This window comes from Protobothrops mucrosquamatus, unplaced genomic scaffold (genome assembly GCF_001527695.2).
Source record: "Protobothrops mucrosquamatus isolate PMUCROS unplaced genomic scaffold, P.Mucros_1.0 scaffold33, whole genome shotgun sequence".
Taxonomy (NCBI): domain Eukaryota; kingdom Metazoa; phylum Chordata; class Lepidosauria; order Squamata; family Viperidae; genus Protobothrops; species Protobothrops mucrosquamatus.
The window spans coordinates 894,836-911,605 of NW_015386417.1; the positions used below are offsets into that span (position 1 = coordinate 894,836).

General features: G+C 38.6%; 1 protein-coding gene across 1 annotated transcript in view; it reads right to left on the bottom strand.

The window, feature by feature from the left end:
• Nucleotides 1-16,770, bottom strand: part of LOC107283307 (protein FAM171A1-like) — a 50,053-nt gene that overhangs the window by 9,065 nt on the left and 24,218 nt on the right. The gene's annotated exons all lie outside the window — the stretch shown is intronic.

Sequence of the window (16,770 nt, forward strand, 5' to 3'; positions counted from 1 at the left end):
TCATTAAAATGCAAATCAATTTGTAACTTTTTTGAAATGTGTTTTTCTGAATTTTGTTGTTGTTGTTATTCTGTCTCTCACTGTTAAAATAAACCGACCATTACAATTGTAGACTGATCATTTCTTTGTCAGTGGGCAAAAGTACAAAATCAGCAGGGGATCAAATAATTTTTTCTATCTATCTATCTATCTATCTATCTATCTATCTATCTATCTATCTATCTATCTATCTATCTATCTATCTATCTATCTATCTATCTATCTATCTATCTATCATCTAATTTCTTCACTGCCTATTTCACCTATGTGACTCTGGGTGGTGTACAATCCATCACCACCAGATGGATTCATAGCTGGCTGACCGGCCGTACTCAGCATGTGATCCTCAATGGAGCCACATCTACATGGAGGGAAGCGTATAGTGGGGTGCCCCAGGGCTCTGTTCTGGGCCCAGTGCTCTTCAACATCTTCATCAACGATTTGGACGAGGAGATAGATGGGAAACTCATCAAATTTGCAGCTGGCAGGAATAGCCAACACTCCAGAAGACAGGCTTAAGATACAGGAGGATCTGGACAGACTTGAATACTGGGCGCTATCTAACAAAATGAAATTCAATGGTGAAAAAAGTAAGGTTCTACATTTAGGCAAGAAAAACCAAATGTACAGGTAAAGTATAGGGGGTACCTTGCTCAATAGTAGTAACTGTGAGAGAGATCTCGGAGTCCTAGTGGACAATCACTTAAATATGAGCCGGCAGTGTGCTGCAGCTGCCAAAAAAGCCAACACAGTGCTAGGCTGCATTAACAGAGGGATAGAATCAAGATCACGTCAAGTATTAATACCACTTTACAATGCCTTGGTAAGGCCACACTTGGAATATTGCATCCAGTTTTGGTCACCATGATGTAAAAAAGATGTTGAGACTCTAGAAAGAGTACAGAGAAGAGCAACAAAGATGATTAGGGGACTGGAGGCTAAAACATATAAGGAACGGTTGCTGGAATTGGGTATATCTAGTTTAATGAAGAGAAGGATGAGGGGGGACATGATAGCAGTGTTCCAATATCTCAGGGGCTGCCACAAAGAAGAGGGAGTCAAGCTATTCTCCAAAGCTCCTAAAGGCAGGACAAGAAGCAACGGATGGAAACTAATCAAGGAGAGAAGCAACCTAGAACTAAGGAGAAACTTCCTGACAGTTAGAACAATTAACCAGTGGAACAACCTGCCTCCAGAAGCGGTGAATGCTCCAGCACTAGAAGTTTTTAAGAAGAGACTGGACAGCCATTTGGACCCCCCCCCCCTTTGAATTGGCTGTCAGGCCTAGACATTCTTTCAGAAGGCCAGAAGGAGGAAGTGCTGCCTCACCTTTGGGAGCGAGACTTCTAAAGCACAGGGGCAACAACAGAGAAAGTTCTCTTCCTGGATCCCACCAATCAAAAATTTTAAAGGATGAGATCTGCAACATATCCACCCTGCCTGACTGGACAAGATGAGTCGATGTAAAGCAGAGTTAAGCATATATATTGAGGAAGCATTTTGTCCTTTGGTGCAACGGTAAATCTCCTTGCATGGTTTTGGTATAGAATGTTTCTAAATCTTTTTGCAGGGCTGACCTAACCCCTTCCACACATAAAGACAATGCTAATCTGGAATCTCCACAATGCTATAGGACTTCCAGAAGACTTCACAAACTTTCTCAACTTGCTGTTTCAAAGAAAATGCAGCACACATAGTTTTGCACAATCTGTTCTGGAAGTGAAAGACCACTGAGAGAGGTTGGTGCCTCCCAGTTCTTTGGATTTACTCCTAGACAAAGCTAAGGACCTACAGAACCTTGCCATAATCCCCTGACCTTTGGAAGTAATTGGAGAAAAGATGGTGACTTGTATTTTTCTTCTTTCCCACAAAGTAAACAAAGTGAAGAAATGAAGATGATGGGGAAAGGCTGCTGACTAGCATTTGCCTTCCTATCCTTCTCCTTCCATATGTTCTCCAGCCTCTGAGAGCAGCAATTGGAACAGCGAGGAGGCACCATGAATACAATTCTGATGAATTGTAGAGTAAATACCATAGGTGAATGGAAATGCTTTAATTAGCCAAAGGTACCCTGTGCTTGTACCTGGAGACTTTTCATTCAAAGGGAAAGCTATGCACAACATAGGTTTCTATCTTTCCACATATAGACTTGTTTGGAATGGCAGCTCTCAGATACACCATGATCTAAGTACTGGTCACTTTGATGATAAGACAGTAAAGCTGTGTCCCTCCTTAAAGTGATGAACAGTAATTAACTTGAATCTTTGCTGTTCAGAGGTCTTCCCAGATCTAGGCATGCTTGCACTTGTTTAAACAACACTTCTGCTGGAGTGAAGCAAAGTGTCTGTGCAGACACACACATCTGGAGATGGCCTGTAAAGCAAATGCACCAAATCTTCCAGAGTATACAATTGTTCCAATGTTTTGATATGAACTTCTACTTTTTCTTATAGAATTAATACTACAATCAAAGTATTTGAGACCATAAAACTCTCGTTTTTCCTACTGTACTTTGCTGATTCAGTATCAAGGGAACTGTAGTCCAACATATGTAAGTAAAAAGCAGTAGATTGGGAAGACTGATATAGGGGCTCTGGACATTGTTTTAAAGTTAGCAGGCAACAGTTTAAATAAATATAATTTTATCAGGAGTCACATCCTCCTCACTTTCCCCAATTGTTGGATGTTTTTTTTGCAGGACTTCCAGCCAGCTGCAGTTTTCCCTTCAGCTGGCTACTGTTTTATAAAAGAAACACTATTCTGGATATTCAGGGACACTGATAAGTAAAAAATGAATATTTGTGTGCAGTCCCCAAGGAAAAATTGTTCCCAAAGATAGTCCTTTGATTTATTACTAAAATCCAAGTTGAACTTTGCTCTTTTGTTTCTGCTTGTCATTTCCTGTTGTATGTGTAAATTGCCTGTCTAATACTGAACAAAAGAACATGTCTGTCCCTGCACTTAGCAATTCTAATTACATCTGAAGGAGAGAGAGAGAGAGAGAGCACATTATACACATAGGTAGCTTTCTTTCTTTAATCCCCCATCCCAAACTTCCTTTCATAATAATGAAAAGGTAGCTAGAACTCACAAAATACATGACACCGAAGAAGGCTGCTTCATGGCTGGCATAAAACATACAGGTTGATTTTGTTGTGAAAAAAAAAACATTTATGCAAGCGTTTGAAGGTGTTGCACTTTATGAATAATATTCAAGCATAATGTTATGGGTACATTTATAAAAAACAAACAGCTACTAAACAGCATGGCTGAAAATGCAAAGCACATCCTGCTTTCAGCAAAAGAATGGGAAACCGCAGCTCCAGAGTTATAGGACATCATGGTGAAATCATACTCAGTCTTTGGGTTGAAAAAGGCTGAGAAGTGAGTAATGTCTGAAAGCCTTTTGTCTGAAAGCAAGGAAGGCTACTGTCAAAATAAGACAATATTGTTTGACTAGATGGGGAAATAATCTGGTAAGGGTACGGCACCGTCTTCTGTTTGTCTCAAAGGCGGACGACATGTGGCCCTCCAGATATTCTTGTATAACTCTCATCATTTCTTTAAATGGGGCAGACAGCTGTGGCTAAGTTGACAAGTCTAGCATTTCAGAGTCAAACAGTTCCATCTATTGTGCCACCTTAAACTGATCTTGTATGAAAACATCCTCCTAGTTAATGAAATAATCTTTGCCTTTGAAAACTGTTTTACTGAGTTATTCACATCAAAATTGGTGCAATAGGGATTTTTATAGGTTTAGGTTGATATATATATATATAAAATCTAATTAAATCTGATTTAAAATGTGTGAAATGATATAGGGTCTCCTGCCTGTTCTGTTCTAATGTTCAGATAAAAAAAAACATGGGAGTACTGAACTGAGTTCTTAAACTCCATTGATGTTGAGGCAGTGAAAAAATGCTTACCTTCCCCTGTAGTTCTTCCTGACTGGATTGCAGACAAAAACTGGTTTCTCCTAACCACAACGCAGTTGCCATTCCAGGGTTGCAGGTTTGTAACATATTTATTTATTTGCTAAATTTATTTGCTGTCTATCTATATTGCAGAAGAAATCTTAATGCTTGTGTTTTCTGTCCTCCATTGCTCAGCTTACTAAGTTTACTTAATGCTTGAGTCGTAATATTAATTTTCACATTGCGTCATTACAAGATTGGACCATACTCAATATGGCTTAGCAAGCATGGTATGGTTTAAAAGTATTGTGAACTAGCTGCAAATGTTTCATGCAGCTCATTTTTATAGTTGTAGTCTAGTAAAGCTGTCTGATGTATCTATATCTTGCTTTTAATTGCTTTTTAAATAGAATTTCAACATAATATAGTAAAGCAGATTTTTCCTTCTCTATGCTACAATGTCATGCGATTACATTTGCATCAAATATACTATGTAGCTGTTCCTGATGGTTTACAAAAACTATTTTTGATGGCTCCTATTTCTATAGCAACAAGGAAACAGCAAGTTCTTTGGAAGCAGTTAAGACCTATGCTTTTTGTAGAGGACAGGATATATTTCCTTTCCGAGAAAAATATTTAACAATAACAAGGTAAAAAAGGATGTCTAAAACAAGATATCAGCAATCTTAAAATTAAACATATCTCCCTGTCTCAATATTATAAGCTATGAACTTTGAACTATCAACTTCCTCTCTGTAGCTTGAAAAACAATGATGGGAAGAGAAAAAGCAATTTAGTAGCATTCTGTTAACTATAATACTTTTGCTTGGCATAAAACTAAGTTCTTTTGCCTATAGCTAAAAGTTAACCTTAAACAATGAAAAACAATATGTTGATGAATTTTTCACCCAGAATATTTTAGTTGTCTTCTTTCACTATTTCATCTATACCCTTATACCAGTGGTGGCGAACCTATGGCACGGGTGCCAGAGGCGGCACTCGAAACCCTCTCTGTGGGGCACTCGTGCTGTTGCCCCAGCCTCGCCTCCCCCCGTGACCCCCTCCTCTCCAGCAGCCCCCCTGAAGGAGAGTCTCCCCTGAGCATGGCCCACGCGGAGCAGCGCAGCCAAGGACATGGCAGCAAGGCTTCATTCATCTCTGTCTGTCGGAACCATGACAATTTCACTGTTTTTGAATTTTAATTCCAAACATATTGAGCCAATGCAAGGTGTAAAAGACTAATACCCATACAAAATAACCAGAGATAAAACTAAAAGTATGCCCATCTGTTCATTTGTAGCTCAAATACCACAGTCATTTTGAATTAATACGTTGTCTGCTCCAAGTGGATTACAATGGCTAATTTGCCAGCAAAAAAAAAGTCTGTCCAAGATGCATGGTAATAAATTGGAGCCAGTTAAATATGGCACATCAGAAACTGTTTCTCATTTAAACTGGAAACAGAAAAGCACAAGAGAACAAAACACAAATATTTCCTTCTCTTATTGACAAGGAAGGCAAACATTGCTATCTACTATCCCTTGGGAAAACTGAAACTGATGCCCAGTTTTTAAGAAAAGATATTTCTTTGTGATGCAGAGCCAAGATCTCTCACTGGGAAAAATAGTTTCTGATTTGGATCTCTACTCTGAAATGAGGTGGATCGTTCTGTCTTCAGGGGATCAGTTTTGCACATAAATAAGGTAATTCTACAAGAAGAAGAACCTCTTCACCAAAACACTATCTTATTACTGTCTGGGGCCATCTCCTGTCTCCTAGGCAGTAGAAAACAATGCTTTGTAGTTCCAGAGCTGGCTAAAATTCAAAAGTTCAAATAGGCCAAGAGTAGGCACATTTAGAAAATTATACTTAACCTTTTTAAAAAAAATAGGAGATGCAATGGTGGAATTATACTATGAAGTTCTTTTCCTTGTGTTTCCTTTCATCTGAATTTACAAAATAATAGAATTGGCAGGTACCTTGGAGGTCTTCTAATCCAACCCCCTGCTCAGGCAGGAAACTCTATACCAGGCATGTCAAACTGCCGGCCCATGGGCCGGATGCATCATGCCAAAACCGCACCCACCCCATTGCCGGCAATGGGGAAAAGGTCATGATATGTTGCATGATGTCACGTGACATCGTGAGTTTGACATACCTGCTCTATACCATTTCAGACAAATGGTTGTCCAATTTCTTCTTTAAAATCTCCAGTGTTGGAGCACCCACAACTTCTGGAGGCAAGTCATTCCACTGATTAATTGTTCTAACAGTCAGGAAATTTCTCCTTAGTTCTAGGTTGGTTCTCTCCTTAATTGGTTTCCACCCATTGTTTCTTGTTCTCCATTCAGATGCTCTGGAGAATAGTTTGATTCCCTCTTCTTTGTGGCAGCCCCTTAAATATTGGAACACTGCTATCATGTCACTCATAGTCCTTCTTTTCATTAAACTAGACATATCCAATTCCAGCAACTGTTCTTTATATGTTTTAGCCTCCAGACCCCTAATAATCTTTGTTGCTCTTCTCTGTACTCTTTCCAGAGTCTCAACATCTTTGTTATAATATGGTGACCAAAACTGGATGCAGTATTCCAAATTTGTCCTTACCAAGGCATTAGAAAGTAGTATTAACACTTCACATGATCTTGATTCTATCCCTCTATTAATGCAGCCTAGAACTGTTTTGGCTTTTCTGGCAGCTGCAGCACACTGCTGGCTTATATTTTTGTCCACTAGGACTCCAAGATCCCTCTCACAGATACTACTATTGAGCCAGGTACCACCTATACTATACCTGCATATCTATACTATATCTGTGCATCTATTCACCAAATTAAGATCCTACCTTTCCTTCAGGAGCTCCAGGCAGTTTAGCTAATGTTCCTTCTGCTTTTCTCCCCACAGCAATAATCTGTGAGACTGGTTGTGGGCCGAGAGAGAATAGCTGACCCAAAGTCACCTAGTGAGCTTCTGTGATTGTGTATGGATTAGAACCTGAGTCCTGATGTCAATCTAGGACCCTAACCACCCCTCTTCTATTTTATGTTGGCATAAAATTACTCAGGATGAAAAACAAAGAGCAAATCTGGAATGATCCATTGTTTCAATAGCTTGCATGTGGTCCAAAATAAACACAGCAAAGCTTTTTTGACAGGAAGAGGAAACAGAGTTCAGGCAAAAAAAAAAAAAAAGCAACATTTGTTACATGTAAGTAATTATTGAAGCTTCTGAATTTCAACTAAATTTTGGAAAAGCCCTCAAACTACTACTTCCCTTCTCTATTCATCTATCAACATCACAAGCTAATTGATGGATGATTGCATTAGGATTTGTTCAATATGTGTATATGCTGTATTGTTAATGCATCTCTTGGTTTATCACCTTAGTATAAACAATTACTGTTGAATGCATCTCATCTGAGGAATAAATGTAAAAATGTCTCCAGGGAAATATTAGGCTGCTAATTTTATCAATTATGTAAAAGGTGCTATTCCTTTATTTTACTATGCTCGCATCTCAAGGCATTTAAGTTTTGTTGGCAATGCATCATTCTTGCAGGAAACAATATGGCATATAAATAGATAATGATGCAGTAAAGCTATTGGCAAGATTTAATACTGCACCACTGTGGACCATAGAAGAGTCATTGCTTTCGGTAATAAAGATATAAGGCTTTCTCCTAGCAGGGAATCCCAGCAAAAATACACTATACAGATCACCAACATAACTGGAAATGAAATAAATGAGTAACTTGAGGATATATTGGATGTAGTAGTTTATTTATATACAGTATGAATGGATTGAGGCAAAGTTCTATTTGCAAATTGAGTTGTTCTTTCCTAAAGACATCATAATTTGAAAAGGATTTGTTTTTAGTTTTGAAAAACTATTACATTGTTTAGGATCTATTGATCATCGCACAGTCAGCCACATGTACGGACTGGGTTTGGCATTTTTGTCTGGGACCTGGGATAGGGAGATCTGGATATTTGATGTGTTACAGATATCATTGAAAGATGGAAGCTGTCCCCAGTAAAACTGCCTTTTGCAATTGACAGATGGTGAATTTGTCAAAGTGGGATTGCACCCAAGGCATCTATTACTATTGGTACTGCCTTTGCTTGCCTTTGCCACAGTTGTTTTATTTCTATTTGTAGGTCTTTGTATTTTGTTTTTGTCTCCAGTTCTTTCTCTTCTATTTTGCTGCCTCCAGGCACTGCCACATCCACTATCCAGACCTTTTGTCTTTCTTATCAACAATTGTTAAGTCCAGGGTATTATGTGGCAGGTGCTTGTCTGTTTGAATTCTAAAGTCCCACAGCAATTTAACTTCTTCATTTTCTATGACTTTCTCTATTTTATGATCCTGCCAGTTCTTGCTTGCAGGCAAATTGTATTTCTTGCAGATCTTCCAATGCACTATTATTGCTACTTTGTCATGGCACTGCTTGTAGTCAATCTGTGCAATCTTCTTGCAGCAGTTACCAGGTGGTCCATTGTTTCTTCAGCTTCTTTGCATAGGCGGCACTTATTGTCTATTGCTGTCTTCTCAATTCTGGTTTTCTATATATGCATTTGTCTTTAAGGCTTGGTCTAGTGCAGCCAGAATTAGTCCCTCAGTCTCTTTCTTCAACTTTCCTGCTCTTAGCCATTACCAGGTCTTGTTAATATCTGCTTTCCCTGCTATTTTTTTTAATGTACTAGCCATGTGGTGCTTTGTCTTTCCATGTCTCCATTCTGTTCTTCATTTGATTTTTCTTGTAGACCTGTTTGGTCTTTCCAGTAGTCAGTAAGCCTTCCTGGCATACTAACTTCAGTGCATCTTCTTCATTGTCCTTCAAATATACTTCCAAAGCCTTTCTTCTTCTTCAACCATCTAATGTACTTGCAACATTCCATGTCCACCTATTTACCTTGGTAGATAGGGTCTGTCACTGTGAGGATGAAGGGCATGATTCATTGTCATTATTTTTCTGGTCTTCCTATCCATTACTTTTAGTTCTGCTAGAGTCCAGTTCCACTATTCCAGCTGTGTATCTAATGACTGGAATTGCCCAAGTGTTGATTGCCCTGATGATATTTCCTCCATTGAGTTTGGACCTTAAGATCTTCTTCACTCTCTTGATGTATTCACTTCTAATCTTTTTCTTGATTTCAGTGTGCTTGATGTTGTCAGCTTGAAGGATACCCAGGTATTTGTAGTAATATCCTCATCCAGACTCTTAATGTTATTTTCGTGGGGCATATTGATTGCTTCAGTTTTCACAATTTTTCCTTGTTTGATAGTGAGTGTGGCACATTTGTCCAATCCAAACTCCATTGCCATATCTTGGCTATACATACAAACAATATTGAGCAGCAATTCATTTCAGATGGAGCTTTTCCATACAGCTTCAGATTGTCCATGTAAAGCTAGAGTTACAGCAAAGAGGGATTTAAATTATTTAAAAGAAACAGACCAAGTAAAAGAGGAGGTGGAGTTGCTTTCTCTAAGAAATAACTACTTATCTATAGAAATAGAGCACAACAATGATGAAAACTATCTTGAATGTATTTGGGTCAATATAAAAGAGGGAAAAATGCATACCATAGGCCACCCAACCAAACAGAGGAAATAGATGAACTTTTTGCTACTCAGTTAACTAAGGTATGTAGGAAGCACATCACACTAGTAATGGGGGATTTGAATTCCCCTGACATCAACTGGAAGACAAACTCTGCACCAAGTGGAAGACCAAACAGATTCATGACAAACCTAGCAGACAATTTTGTCTCCCAAAAAGTAGAGAAGGGAACTAGGGGATCAGCCATACTGGACTTAATTCTCACTGACAGAGATGAAATAACAGAAGGTGTTGAAGCTACAGGAAACTTGGGGTGGAATGATCATGCAATATTGGAATTCAACATTATGCAAGCACAAACAATAGAACATAGTCAAACTAGAGTCTTGGACTTAAGAGAACTAATTTCAATAAACTTAGAGAGAACTTGGGAAAGATTCCATGGATGAGAATCTTCAAGGGAAAAACAACTCACGAAGCTTGGGAAATTTTGAAAAGTGAGATTATAAAAGCTCAGTCTAGCACAATACCAATGAAGAAGAAAAATAACAGCACTCAAAAGGAACCAGCATGGCTGTATAAATAACTCTCTGACAAACTGAAAGACAAAAAGGACAAGTATAAAAAGTGGAAAGAGGGGCACATAACTAAGGCAGAATATCAGCAAATTGCCCAAGCATGAAAAGATGAAGTGAGGAAAGCTAAGGCTCAAAATGAACTAAGGCTTGCAACAAAAGTCAAAAATAACAAAAAAAGCTTCTTTCAACATGTAAAAAACAAGAAAAAAGTTAAGGAAATGATTGGTCCATTAGTGGGAGAAAGTGGCAAGAAGGTGACAAGCAATAGGGAGAAAGCAGAACTACTTAACTTGTTTTTTGCATCTGCCTTTACACAAAGGGGAAAAAACAGTCCAACCTATCAAAAACAGTACCCTAAAAAACAGATTAGAAACACAAGTTAAAAAAGGTAAGAAAATGGTAAGTGAACACCTGTCCACCCTAGATGAGTTCAAATCACCAGGACCACATGGATTAGACCCCAAGGTTCTGAAAGAATTGGCAGATGTGATCTCAGAACCACTGAACTATATTTTTCAAAGATCCTGGAGCACTGGGGAACTACCAGAGGACTGGAAAAGAGCTGATGTAGTTCCCATCTTCAAAAAAGGAAAAAAAATGGATTCAGGAAACTACAGACCTATCAGCCTGACCCCAATACATGGAAAGACTCCGGAAAAGATAAGCAACGAATCAGCAAATACCTAGAGGCAAACAAAATCAAAACCAAAAGCCAACATGGGTTTGTTAAAAACAGATCATGCCAGACAAATCTTATTGCATTCTTTGACCAGGTGACAAAATTAGTGTACCAGAGGAATGTTATGAATATAGTTTACTTGGATTTCAGTAAGCCACTTGCTAAAGTAGACCACAACCTACTACTTGATAAGATAAAAAATGTGGGTTGGACAGCATCACCACCAAAGAGATTCGTAGCTGGCTGACCGGCTGTACTCAGCGTGTGATCCTTCAATAGAACTGCATCCACATGGAGCTAAGTGTGTAGTGGGATGCCCCAGGGCTCTGTTCTGGGCCCAGTGCTCTTCAACATCTTCATCAATGATTTGGATGAGGGGATAGATGGGGAACTCATCAAATTTGCAGACGACAGCAAGCTGTCAGGAATAGCCAACACTCCAGAAGATAGGCTTAAGTTACAGAAGGATCTTGACAGACTTGAACATTGGGGTGCTATCCAGGGCTTTTTTTCTCGGAGAAAAGGTGGCGGAACTCAAACCTGGCCACGCCCTCATCAAACCCTAGGACCGCCCCTTTAGAGAACAGGAATGCAAGTAAAATTTGGGAGGGGCTATTTCCGGTGTGGGAGGGGCTATTTCCGGTGCGGCCGGCCCGGAAAAAGGTGCCGGAACGCGGTTCCGCCGCGTTCCGGCTGAAAAAAAGCCCTGGTGCTATCTAACAAAATGAAATTCATTGATCAAAAAAGTAAGGTTCTACATTTAGGCAAGAAAAATAAAATACATAAGTACAGTATAGATAGTATCTTGCTCAACAGTAGAAACTGTGAGAGGGATCTTGGAGTCCTAATGGACAATCACTTAAATATGAGCCAGCAGTGTGCTGCAGCTGCCAAAAAAACCAACACAGTGCTAGGCCGCATTAACAGAGGGATAGAATCAAGATCATGTGAAATGTTGGCTTCCGGTTTGCGATCGCGGCGTTTGTGGACGTGCATGACGATCGCTCCTTCCTCTGTCCGGTTTTCTCCCGCCAGGGGACCCTGAAAAGGGTCAGAAGTTGTCCTGGAGGGGCAAAAAGCGTGAAGAAGACTCCCAAGCAATCATGGAAGGGCAGCAGCTCTCCTGCTTGATCCCGGGCAACTCTTCTAACTGATGGGGAAAAGATCGGCCATTAATATGGTCCATCACCAAGCCGCTACCAGCCGAGGCCAAAATTGCTAACAAGCACCTTGAAAGCACCGCAGAGGAATTGGGTGAGATTCTACCTTCTTTTTACTCCAAGTATTTTTCCTGTAAAAAGCCTCTGGAAATTTCTTCCCCCTGAGAGGAGAAAAGGAAGGGAACGTTTTCCTCCCACCCTCTAAGATGGCGGCGTTTACTACTTAGGGAACATAAACCCTTGAAAAGAACTACTAAATAATTGGATTTGCTTCTTTTTGATATTTTGGGACCCAAAAAGTTCCTACTTTCACAGGGATTTGCTATTCTATTTACCTCTAAAAAAGAGGAAAAAACCTAAACTGGATAAAAACCTAGCTGGGGACTTGAAAGATTTTAAATGCTAATGAGGACATCTTGTGGCGAAACGTGGTACAGCAAGTGAATATTCTTGACAAAAAGACCTGCTTATAGCCCAGACCTGTCTTTGGTATTATCTAAAAGAGATTAAAAGCTGAGAGAACAGCTGGGTGGTGAAATTGATTTTTAGGATTCTGGAGGCGAATACTTACTGACGGTTGTTTAATAAATAACCTTACTAAAGGACTATCTATAACCACATTAGAAATGGAGGAGGACCAGCAACAAACTTCACTTAACTATAAACTTATACTTGAAAAAATTCTTGAAGCCACCGAGATAATTAAAGCTAAACTCAAAGACAAAGGTGCTAGCTTAAATCTACAAAGCAAAACCCTGATTACAACAAAAGAACTTACAATCCAAAAAACAGAAGCGGAAGAAATCAACACCAAGGCAGAGGACTTTAAAGAACAACAAATACAATGTACTGAAAATCCAGACATCCAAAACCTGACTGCAACTAAAGAATCTACAACCCAAAAAACAACAGAAGCGGGAGAAAGAAATACTAAGATGGAGAGTGTTAAAGATCAACAAGTACAACCTACTGAAAACCTAGACAACCAAATAACAACCATAAAATAATAATAATAATAATAATAATAATAATAATAATAATAATAATAATAATAATAATAATAATAATAATAATAATAATAAAGTTGGAAGGGACCTTGAAGGTCATCTAGTCCAACCCCCTGCTCAGGCAGGAAACCCTATACCATTTCGGACAAATGGCTGTCCAGTTTCTTCTTAAAAACTTCCAGTGTTGGAGCATTCACCGCTTCTGGAGGCAGGTTGTTCCACTGGTTAATTGTTCTAACTGTCAGGAAGTTTCTCCTTAGTTCTAGGTTGCTTCTCTCTTTGGTTAGTTTCCACCCGTTGCTTCTTGTCCTGCCTTCAGGCGCTTTGGAAAATAGCTTGACTCCCTCTTCTTTGTGGCAGCCCCTGAGATATTGGAACACTGCTATCATGTCCCCCCTCGTCCTTCTCTTTGTTAAACTAGACATACCCAATTCCAGCAACTGGACATGACTTTTTACTTAGACCAGAAGAAACCTGAGGAAGAAGACCAGATTGAATTGAACACAAATATGTTAGAGCAAATATGGGGATCTGGGCTACCAGGGCGACAACTTGATGACCATAAATGGGCCAATCCCTCTGGAAAATTGATAACTAGATGGTCTCCCTGGATTCAAGTAGCATGCACAAGAATGAAGGGAGATCTATCTGATGATTTAGAGGCATTGGTATGGAAGCCTGGCTGGCATAAAAAGAAACCTAGAGTTAGATTTAAAAAATGGGATCTTTTGACTTATTAGAGAGGACCCCAAAGTTTCATCTGAAGGGCTAAAGGGAGATTTGAGATGAAGGGAAATACGATTATTAGATTTAACTATTGTTGGGAAATGATAAAAAATAAGGGATTAATTGGCCTAATATTGAGGATTTAGATTTATAAGGGAAATGAAAAATATTAGGGAATAGCTTTGAATCATTGTTTAGCCCAGATATCACAGATGATGGATTTGAGACAATGAAGGATACTCCATTAGTAAGTAGTGATATACTAGGATGAGAAATAGAAAATGCTTATGAAATAAAATAAGAATAATAAAGTAAGTAATAGGTATATTTTAGATATTATAATTTTTATAGAGTGAAATAAAGGAAATTTGGGTTACCTGGAATTTAAATACTATGGATATTAAAGGTTAAATTGGAACATTCTAATTAAAAATTAGGTAAAATTTAAATACAGGATATGGATATGTATAAGCAAAAATATGAGGATAAATGTTTTATCCGAACTTGTTACAACTAGAAATCTATTAGCTTAAATATGGTATGGTAAACTTTAAGGGAAATAAAGAAGGAATTTTTTGATGATGTAACTAGAGATATGCACTAAATATTTTGTTATTGTACTATGGACTGCCCAATCACCACGCTGCTTTCCAAATACTTAAATATAAAACTGGAAAACTAATAAAAACTTGTTATAAAAAAAAGATCATGTGAAATGTTAATACTACTTTATAATGCCTTGGTAAGGCCACCACATCCAGTTTTGGTCACCAGAGTGTAAAAAGATGTTGAGACTCTAGAAAGAGTGCAGAGAAGAACAACCAAGATGATTAGGGGACTGGAAGCTAAAACTTATAAAGAACGGTTGCTGGAATTGAGTATGTCTAGTTTAATGAAGAGAAGGACTAGGGGTGACATGATAGCAATGTTCTAATATCCCACAAAGAAGAGGGAGTTAACCTATTCTCCAAAGCATCTGAATGGAGAACAAGAAGCAATGGGTGGAAATCAATTAAGGAGAGAAGCAGCCTAGAACTAAGGAGAACTGTCCTGACAGTTAGAAAAATTAATTAGTGGAACAACCTGCCTCCAGAAGTTGTGAATGCTCCCATACCGGAAGTTTTTAAGAAGAGACTGGACAACCATTTGTCTGAAATGGTATAGGGTTTCCTGCCTGAGCAGGGGGTTGTACTAGAAGACCTCCAAGGTGTCTTCCAACTCATCATCATCATCATCATCATCATCATCATCATCATCAACAACAACAACAACATTATCATTGAGGTGGGATAGTCTGGCTGATGTTTTTGATATTTGATAGCCATGGTCTGAGTTATTCAGTGTTGCTGACAGAGGAAACAGTGGAATGACGAATAGTAATAGTGATAGTGAATCTCCTTGAAATATTCCTCTCGATATTTACCTCTCCCATGTCTCTCACCATTAACCAGCAGCTGGGTCTTCCACTGTATCATCGATCTTTGCACAAACTTTCTGATTATCCAGTCACATGGCAGAGAATCAAATGCCTTTTTGTGGTCAATCAATGCTACATTCAGATTGGTCTTCCTTTTCTTCCAGTTTTCTAAAATCATTTTGTCAATTAGGAGTTGATCTTTTGTTCTCTGCTATTGGGACAGTTTCCTTTCTGCTCAGGTGGAAAGAGACTGTTTTCAGCTAGATGATGTTGGAATGCATCAGCTATCACACTAGTTAGCAATTTGAAAGTTATTGGTAAGCAAGTAATGGGCCTATAGTTGCTTGGTGCTGCCCCTTTTGCTGGATCTTTCATTATCAGGTAGGTTTTCCCAGATTTAGCCACTCAATTTCATCTCCTTGTAGTATGCTTTAAACTGCTTGGCAATGAGTGAGTATAGATCAGTTAGATGTTTCAACCAAAAACTATGCAGTTCATCTTCACCTGATGCTGACCAATTCTTGATCTTTCTTGCTCTTTTCTCTATCATTTTTGCTGTTATTACTGTTTCTTTCATCACAACTTCTTTTTTATTCTTATCTACCTCTTTTAACCACGCTGCGTCCTTGTTGTATTTCTTTGGGTTATCCCACATCTGCGCCCAGAACGGTACTGCTTCTCCCTTGTCAGGTACTGACTGATTCACTGCAGTTTCCCCATTGTTGGATTGGTTGTTGCTGTTGCTGTTATCTTCATAAAAATGAGTATTCCAACAGATTAAGGAGATTTTTTAATAATTTTCTTGGTGCTGGAGAAGGCTTCTGTGCATTCCTGGACAACAAAGGTAATTAACAAGCAAGTACTGGAGCACATAACACCAGATATGCCACTGGAAGGAAAAATCACAAATTGCATCTCACTTATTTTGGTCATGTCATGCGGGGGAATTCACTGGAGAAAGCAATTATGTTGGAAAGAGTTAGTGGCAAAAGAAAACCAGGCTGCCATCGTGCCTGGACACCATCAAAACTGACACCAGCCAGAGCATAGAACAACTCAAAGAAATAGTGCAAGATTGGAAGATGTGGAGAGACCTGGCCATAGAATCGCCAAGAATGGTTAACATCATTATCCCCTGTTTTGATATTTTTTGTACTTGGTGATAATAGTAATAAAGATTAAATAAAATATGTCCAATGCCATTGGAATTTATGGTTTTAAATAAAGAAAAGAAGAATAAACCTATTATGGAATGCTTAACATGTTTATTCCATAGGAAACAGATGTTGAAATACTACAGAGGAAGTTCTTCATTCAGACTGCCAAATTAATGACAGTTGCACTTAGCTGTTACTAATACACATATACCTGACCACTTTGACTTAATAATTTAACTCAATATGTGTGTGGGAGGGAGGGGAGTTTCAAACAAACATTTACTAATGTTATATATCGTGGTGTAGCTATGAAACAGGATATAGGAAGGGTAAACAAATTGACATCTTCCTGCAGAAAGGTATGTGTGGCTACTTTTTCTCACTCTCACAGAAGTAAAAATAAAATCTTTAACAGTCTTGACTTATAAATAAAAAACCAAATAAATGAATATTGGATTAATGGAAGCTATGCCCTGAAATTAAACCTGTAACTTAAATCCCTTGACAACCAAAAATTATTTTGGCATTT